The sequence below is a fragment of the Macrobrachium rosenbergii genome, chromosome 51 (assembly GCF_040412425.1).
Source record: "Macrobrachium rosenbergii isolate ZJJX-2024 chromosome 51, ASM4041242v1, whole genome shotgun sequence".
In the NCBI taxonomy this organism is placed as follows: Eukaryota; Metazoa; Arthropoda; class Malacostraca; order Decapoda; family Palaemonidae; genus Macrobrachium; species Macrobrachium rosenbergii.
Genome location: NC_089791.1, coordinates 63428316 through 63436766, shown reverse-complemented (window position 1 = coordinate 63436766; position 8451 = coordinate 63428316). Strand labels below are relative to the sequence as shown.

Here is an 8451-nt window from a genome sequence, read left to right as displayed (position 1 = left end):
CTCTCCCGCATGGGCGAAATGCCCAAGCAATCATAAATCAAACACTCCCACCGTCGCCTTGGCCGTCACAAATCCCAAGTCATTAGGCCCACCCGCCGAAGGGCCCGTATATGAGACCCCTCCATGAGGCAGCCACCCCGCGCGCCGAGTCACGGCATTCGAGGACTCGGGCGCGCAAATCTCCCTTATCCGAAGGGACAGAGTTCCCTATGGAGCTATCGTAAATAGACGAAAACTCGTCACGATCGAGGGAGTAAATCAATTCAAAATGATACTCCCTACGGTCCATTTGAGAGTCACAAGACCTCAGCAATCAAAAATTTGCAATCTTGCAGTAGCAAGCCATCTCCCCAGAGGTTATGACGTCATCCTGGGACAGGACTTTCAGTCCCCACAGAAATCACTACAATCTAGGGGTTCACATTCCCCGAATCATTTCTCGGGTGTGAGTAATCCTCCCCCGCTTTTCCCTCAGTCAAGACTGGCGCCCCCTGGGTACCAGGAGGACGTGCAGTCCCTACCAGTGCCACCTGAGTACGATATATAGTGGCCCCCTCGACCAGTTCCCGATCCAATTCCAGTGCTCGGCCCTGCCTCAGTGCCAGTGCCAGGGCCCCAATCAGATCTCCCTCCCAGAGATGCCAAATTCCTGCCGGTGCCACTTGCATGCACCGAGCAGTGCCAAGCTTCGTCCGTCCTGACCGACGAGCACAAGAAACCTCTGATAGTGCCTGACTCTGCCCTAGTGCCAGCGCCAGAGCACTACCCCGATCTCCATTCAAGGAATCCAACTCAGGACCCCCTCTCTTCCCCCGGCCTGGCACCGCTACCAGCGTCGGTAAGAGAGACGGTTCCTCTCGACCACAGCGGAAGCTCACCTGCAGGTGTGGCCTCGCAACCCATGCCTGAGCTGGTCATTGATACCTGTGAGCCGCTCACGCCGCCCCGACCGCCTCCTCTCTGCCTCAGTCCATCGCCGACGCAATTGCAAGTCAGGATTCTGCCATCTCTCACTTGGCCGATGAACTACAAGAGCTGCAATGGATCATGGTAGAACCAGCATGGAAACCTCCTGCGTCAGCTGTCGCAGCAGCAGGCCCAGGTGGCACTCCGTGCCGCCCTCCGGTCTCGGGCCCTCCGCTTCCCCGGCCGAGGACGACTGTCCCATTAAGAAAGGTTCGAGGCGAAATTACCACAGGCGTGGGAATTTCCAGGTAGTTTACAAAGAGCTCTAGAGCTCCCCTGGCACCTGTGCCACCATCTCATTTTTCGAAGGTCTTGGCACCTCAAATCCAGAAGGGGATGTCAGGCCCTCGGCTATCTTCTTCCGTTCCTCAGAACTTCTATCCCTATCATTCTCTATTAATATTTTCTTAAATTATCACCACAAGAGGCAATTAAGTACAGGATACCATTCCCCGCAAATGTGTATAAATCATTAAGAATAACAGAGTGGGAAGTGGCACGCCCTTGCGCCCATACCTTGGCCCAGGGCATGTGTGTCAGCTCTTCCTGAAAGGAGTCGCGCCCTTCGGGTGCACTTTTCTCGCCCTGGGGCTGAATTGATAGTCCGGGCTGTAATTTATAGACGAGGGATGATAAATTCCCGCATAACACAATAAAACCCTCACTCTTTTTCCCTTAGCTCTACTGCCAATATCATTTACTCTTTTAGTTATTTATTTATCTTTCTCTTTTAATGAATCGCAAGTCATAGACTCTTGCCCTTGTGACTTTAAATGCCCCTTTCATAAGCTCCGAGAGATGTGTCCCGCCCTTCAATTGCAGTCACGTTTTCATTTTGTAATATCCAGTTAATTTTTCCTTTTGATATTATTATTATTATTTTTTTTTTTCCCCTTCCCTTCCTTCAAAGAACTCTGTTTGTCCTAGACCCCACGTCTTTTGTCTGCTCACCCCGTCATAACATTGAGTGTCTATTTATAGCTCGTACCCAAGTGTGGGCATTGGAGCATAAAATTAGCGTAGTTGAAGGTTAGCAAATTAAAACTCGCGAATACTCTCGCTCATCTACAACTGTCAAAACACCCCAGAGTAAGGGTCGGGTTAAAGGGCAAACTAACCACATGCATTTAGGGGATATCTAGACTTTAATAACCATGTATTCTAATTCTTGGACATTAACCTTTCTTCTCATTTGCTTGCCACAAGCCTCACATACCATGGTCTTATAATCCTAATTAATTCATATTGTTCGTGTCACTTTATAAAGTTATCAATGTGTAACAAAATCCAAAGTAATTACTCTTTGCAAGTGTTGAAAATTTCCTTATGTCCTGTTAAAGTAATTTGTTCCAGTATGGTATCCACAGTAGTGACACAGAGTTTTATAAATACCTTAGTAGTAAAGTCCATTGCAAGGCAGAATGTGGAGTAAAGTAAAGAATTTTCCACTCATTCTTGTGTATTTCAATGTTCACACCCGAATGAAGGTGTGTACAGCATCTTGTGTGGGGAGCTATTAAGAGTAGCAAGAATTCACGAGAAAATTGCTCCCTTTTTCTTTTGCTTCTTGTCTGCCGATCGATATTTCGCACGGTCAGAATACAAGGGATTAAAACCGATTGTAGGCCACTCCCTTTAGGTAGATAATTTCTGATTTTCGAGGCAAAAGTGAATCTGTCTGGCTGTCCTTTATAGGCAAAACCCCCCTGCGGACATCAGCTGAACATGACTCAACTCCCTAGGTGCTGGTCGTGCCCCCTGCCCCATAGGAGGAGATAAAAGCGACAAACAGACCAAGGCTCACTCTCAGACGCGTGCTGGACGAGTTGGTGTAGAGTCGACACCCCAAACCACCGCCATGCCCTAGCCCAACGATGCCCTTAGCTCCTAACCACGTGGCCTTTCAAAGTATACTTTCCCTTCATGCACTCCACCCGCCAACCACGTGTTCCCTTCAATGCTGGCTGGACCGATGACCCACTCCAGTTGCTGGTGTTTCATGAAGTTCCCACGTCTTGCCCTTTACGTTGAAGCCCCTGCATCCTGCCACGTGGAAGATCGCACTCGCACTCGGAATTCGCAAGTCATCCACGGACTGCCTTCTGTGCTGGAACCAAATCTGCCTTACGGTAAAGTGCTCTGTAAAGACATCCATTCAGTCACGCTTTTCCTCGTAACATTTACTCAATTTGAGTGCCAGTAATCACCGAATCTCTTGTCAAATGTCCGTGCTCCTCGAGTGTCGGCAGTGCTAAGCCATTATTAATTCATGGAAGCCCCTTGGCACCCTCAGTGCAGCTTCGAATTCATTATTCTTTTGTCTGTTTTCATTACTGGCGTATAATGTGCATATCTCTCATTTCAGAGGGACCCTCTATCGTGGAATATTCTTGGACTGTGCCTGGAATCCCCCCAGTTTCATTCATCCCGTAGGAATCCCCTTCAGGATCAATAATCTACTTGCATTCCTCTTTCCCATACTAATGTTATTTATGTAAATATACTCCTGTAAGTTTGCCCACGTGTTTACGTAATATTGTCCTTCAGTAGTAAGAGCCTTACGCTCATATGAAATTCCCCCTTTATCCTCTTGTTTTATGCTTACCTGGACCCACAAGTCAGGAATCACGAGGCTAAATTATCTGAAATTGTTGCTACTTGTCTCACAGAGAATACTTCAAACTAGATTGCCAGGAAAAACATATATATATATATATATATATATATATATATATATATATATATATATATATATATATATATATGTATAAGTATATATATCAGAGACTGAAACGTTTGCACGCGAACAAACTGACACCGAAAAAATCTGTAGAATATTTTTTTAAAATGCCCAACACGGGAATTTTCAATGCTTACTCAAAGGAGGCAGTTAACCCATAGACATTAGATAATACGGTAGCCACAAATAGCAGCCTGGATATTTCAGTAATTAAAAAAAAAAAAAAACGATATAAAAGTCCTGCATAAAAAATCAGGTATAAGTTTCACAGCTGTAATACAAGGGCTAAGTACGTTTTAATTATGGTAATATTCATTTATATTTGGTTGAGAATCTTATACCAGTGTAGCAAGTTTTATGTATTGTGTGTGTGTGTGTGTGTGTGTACCGTATAATTAGATACATTACATAAAGCCTGCTACACTGGTATATGAGTCTCAACCAAGTACAAATGAATATTACCATAATTAAACTTACTTTATAGCCTTTGTATTACTGCTGTGAAACTGATACCTGAATTTTTATGCAGGACATTTATATCGTTTTTTTATTATTGGAATATCCAGGCTGCTATATATATATATATATATATATATATATATATATATATATATATATATATATATATATATATATATATATATATATATATATATATGTGTGTGTGTGTGTGTGTGTGTGTGTGTGTGTGTGTGTGTGATATATATGTATGTTTGCATGTATATACGTATATATAGAATATATCATTATATATCCTTGTGACAAAATATTCACGCGAATTAAAGGTTATTTCTTCAAAGTGATGAAAAGAAATATGCGACAGGCTTATGCTACATATTATTTCGTGAGGTCTAAAAGAAATTACGAGTTACGTTCAGGAAAATCTATTCATCATGTGCTGTATTTTAAACTTCCAAGAAAGACAAGTAAAAATGAAGAGGGTGGGATTTAAAAACAATACTTGCAAAATTAGCGATTTCAGGTCTATCTATGGATCGTATTCGGCCACGTTCCAAGAAGCAAGGCAATACTAAGACTTTAGAGTCCTTGGCAAATGACAACATCGTTCGAGTTTCTGACATTTTAACCTTCGGAATTCGGACCTTCGTCTGTAACATTGTTCCGGGTGGTAGACGTTTAACGGGAGTTTGCTAAGTACTCCTGTTTTCCTCATGTGTGGCTTATTCAATTCCTCCTCAATTTATCGTAGCGTATTGTGAAGTTTTTACGAAAAACCGTTTATCACGCGACTAGACTACAGTTGGCGCTTGATTTCCATCGATTGTTGTCACTTCGTTGGGCAAGTCCTAATAAATCCCCTAATAAATCCCGGCTTCTGCAAGGTAATGCTGGAACTTTACTATATTACTGCTAATATTGTGTACTTATTCTGGGGTTTTTCGAAGCGTGCTGCGTGTTTAGTCTCGTACAAATCTTTGGCAGTCATTATACCTATTTCTGTGGGCTTTTATCCATAATCTGACGTGAGTGAAGCCCAAAATTTACAAGATTTAGGATTAGTTACGCACAGCTCTAAAGCTTTGTTTTTTCCAGGATGTGTTTGGTACGAGTTTGACTTTGAGCTCTGTTCTAACGGTAAAGCTTCAAGCATGATAAAGCTGCTTTTTAGCAACAGGTATGTAGCTATTATTTTTCCGTCAAGTTTAGTGTTTTGTCGTTAATTTTCTTTCAAATTTGCAATTTTTTTTATTGTGATTTTAATTTTTTAATTTGTCAGATTTAATTTAAAACTTTCTAATTCACTTTTTAATTTTTTATTTACTCTTAATTTGTCATAAATTCACTTTTTAATATTTGTATTTTTTAATTGGTCAATTTTGTAATTTTCTTTTTTAACTTGTAATAAATTTACTTTAAATTTTTGTAAAATGTAATTTTCTACTTTATATATACTGTTTTGATCACATTCACATTATCCTCCACCCCTTAGGGGCGGCACCCCTAAAGGGGTGGGGGAGCCCCCATGTATGCATAGTAGGTCTTATGGCCTACTATGCAGGTTCTTGGGTGGTTGTGAATTAGGTAGATCTAAGCCGGCTGCCAGGTGTTAGCTAGGATATGGCAGTTGACGTTTTTGTATAGAACTTTACCTGCTGAACAAGAATTTAAAGTAATATTTTGGTGGTCAAATATAATTAAGCTGTAAATTACCTTAGAACTGTAGCCGACGGTAAAGGGGACCCGTTGGGAATTGGGGTTTTGGGAATGGTAAAACCATTTTGGGAATAGCTAACAGTAAGGGGGACCAGTTGGGAATTCGGGGTTTTTGGTAGGGTAAATAACTTGGGAAAAGGCTTGGGTACCTTATTGTTGTATTTCCTACTATACGTGTCATTTGGAACACGAAAAACAAGCATAAAAAGGGCGAATAAATGGATAGTGGGAGCCGTTCTAAAGGCACTTTTCATTCATTACTAGTACTAAATGATTCTTAGCCTTAACACAATGCGCTTAGCTTTTGGTCCACGAATCAGCAGCTGCCGGTTTTCTGCGCTTTAGCGAGCTACGAGAGACTGGCAATTGACGTTTTCCTGCGTTATTTTACATGCTGAAAAAGAATTTAAAGTAATTAACAAAGCCACTCCAACATCTAAAAACATAACCCACCTCACACGTCTCTACTATCAACCTCACCGTGTAACAACTTCTTGCTGCTGGGAGAAATAGCGCTGGTGAACTGGTACAATACATGTGCTGCAATACCGGGTCTAAGCGATGTCAGGCAGGGCAGCCAATTGGAACTAGGTTGAGTCTAACCCAAAAGCCAAATCAAAAGTCCTTTAAAAGAAGGCATCACGGCGACCCCATATAAAAATGGGAACAAGCTGGGAAGGAGGAGACCTCTTGCTGTGTGCAACCCACTGGTACAGACGTGCAGTTTTCAAGGGTCAATTACATTTTAGTTATATCTGACCGCCAAAATATTTTAAATTCTTGTTCAACAAGTAAAATAACATGGGAAAACGTCAATTGCCATAGGCTAGCTCACCGCGGACAGCCGGCTTAGAATTACCTTCAGATAGGTGTAAGATGTTTAAATGTGCTAGGCTACCTCCTACTCAGTTAAGTTTGCGTAAGCTTCTTAAGGTTTGAGGAAATTAATGTTTGTCATCAAACGGCAATATTCAACAAATTAAATTTATGTACAGGTCTGGCGTCTTATGTTTTGCTTAAGAGGTTTAGCTTCCTGAAAATAGATTAAGTTTGTAGTTAGGTGGTTAAGTCATAAGTTTTAGCTCATATTCATAAAGGTTTTGCCTGAATTTGATTTTTATGCGTAACTTTGGCGTTAGACTTAATAGAATTTTCACAGGGATTCGAACATGGTATTTCCTTTCTCGCAACTGAAAATTTCTCGCTATAGAAATTCCCTAAATGTACTTGTCAGTTACGATAATAGGACTTGCATACCCAATGGCTAATCTCTTGAAAATCAAAGCCATGCAAAATTTTCCCCAGACAGAGATTGTCCAGCGTAATGCCTGGATTTCTGCTGTTAGCAGATGGAATTAGTTTTATGAAGTTTAAATAACTCATAAGGCAATAACTCATAGGGCAACTGATACCAGGACAACTCATTCCCGCAAAACTAATATTGGACAACTCGTGCATGGACAATTGATATCTAGGACAACTGATATATAGGACAACTCATAACAGGTATAAACCGTATAAATATTTTCACTTAAAAAAATAACCCACTTGAAAATAAAGTAAATAGGCAAGTTTTTAGTTTATAGGCGTAACAGTGATCATTTAACTCTTTAATCATGAGTAGCATACTTCAAATTTTATAGTTCATGCTAGTTACTGTTCGTCCAGCAAAAAACTCGCAAACGGTCGTCAAAGCTTTTCAACTAAATTGTTTTATTTTTTATTTTGTACTGATCAAGTCAGCTGGTTTTGTACGTTTCAGCTTTTATACTGTTTTAAAATTTTCTTTAGCACTCGCAATGCCATATTTAAAATCTCAGCGAGGAGCTAATAAGCTTGTGGATAATAACTACGTTTATAATTTTCAGGTAAGAATGCAGATAAATCAAGAAGTTTGCTATGTGAAGTAAAGCTGGGCGGAGAGCGCGTTCAAAAGATGGCTGAGGAGGACCCATCAGAAACAGTACCTTCAACAGGGGAACACTCTCACAGCGCTGATGTGAATAAAGTGAAATCGAGAAATCTCCCCGGAACTATAGAAGCCAAACCCTTATCACAAGAGATCGCGAGAATTGTAATTGCGACAGAATGCTCTCTACAAGATGAGACGTTGGCTGGACTGCCAGCAACATCAAGTTTATCAGGAAGTATTCGTCGGTGGCGACAGCAGAATAGGCTAAAAGAAAATCTATTCCATCAGAAAGCTATGGTTTTGATATCCCGCTTTGTATTGCAAGTCTGAGAGGAACCATTTTTGTAATATGATGCTGGTGTAGAAGACAAGGAAAGAACGCTAATTTTCGCCTCATTAACAGGGCTGGATGATCCTGCGCCATCGCCAGCCCGATCTCGAATTTTAACATTTAAAGTTTGTCCATCTGTCCATCTATATATTAACTGTTATATACAATCAGCATTCAAATAGGTAATTTGAATGTACCTCAAAAGTTGTTGCATTGTTACCCAACAAGTTTTTGCTCAGTTGTCTTCTCAATTACTCTTCGCCCAGATATTCAGCCTAGAAGGCATATGAAGAACTTCGAAAAAGCCCCTATGACTAGCCTTACTTC

The 8451-nt window shown here is 41.1% G+C and overlaps 1 long non-coding RNA gene across 1 annotated transcript; it reads left to right on the top strand.

Annotated features, from left to right (window-relative positions):
- The first annotated feature begins 3017 nt into the window (after nt 1-3017).
- On the top strand, nt 3018-8050 carry LOC136833567 (uncharacterized). Its single transcript, XR_010851516.1, has 3 exons — nt 3018-3095; nt 5261-5342; nt 7750-8050. It is a non-coding gene; the product is annotated as an uncharacterized lncRNA (long non-coding RNA).
- The last annotated feature ends 401 nt before the right edge of the window (nt 8051-8451 follow it).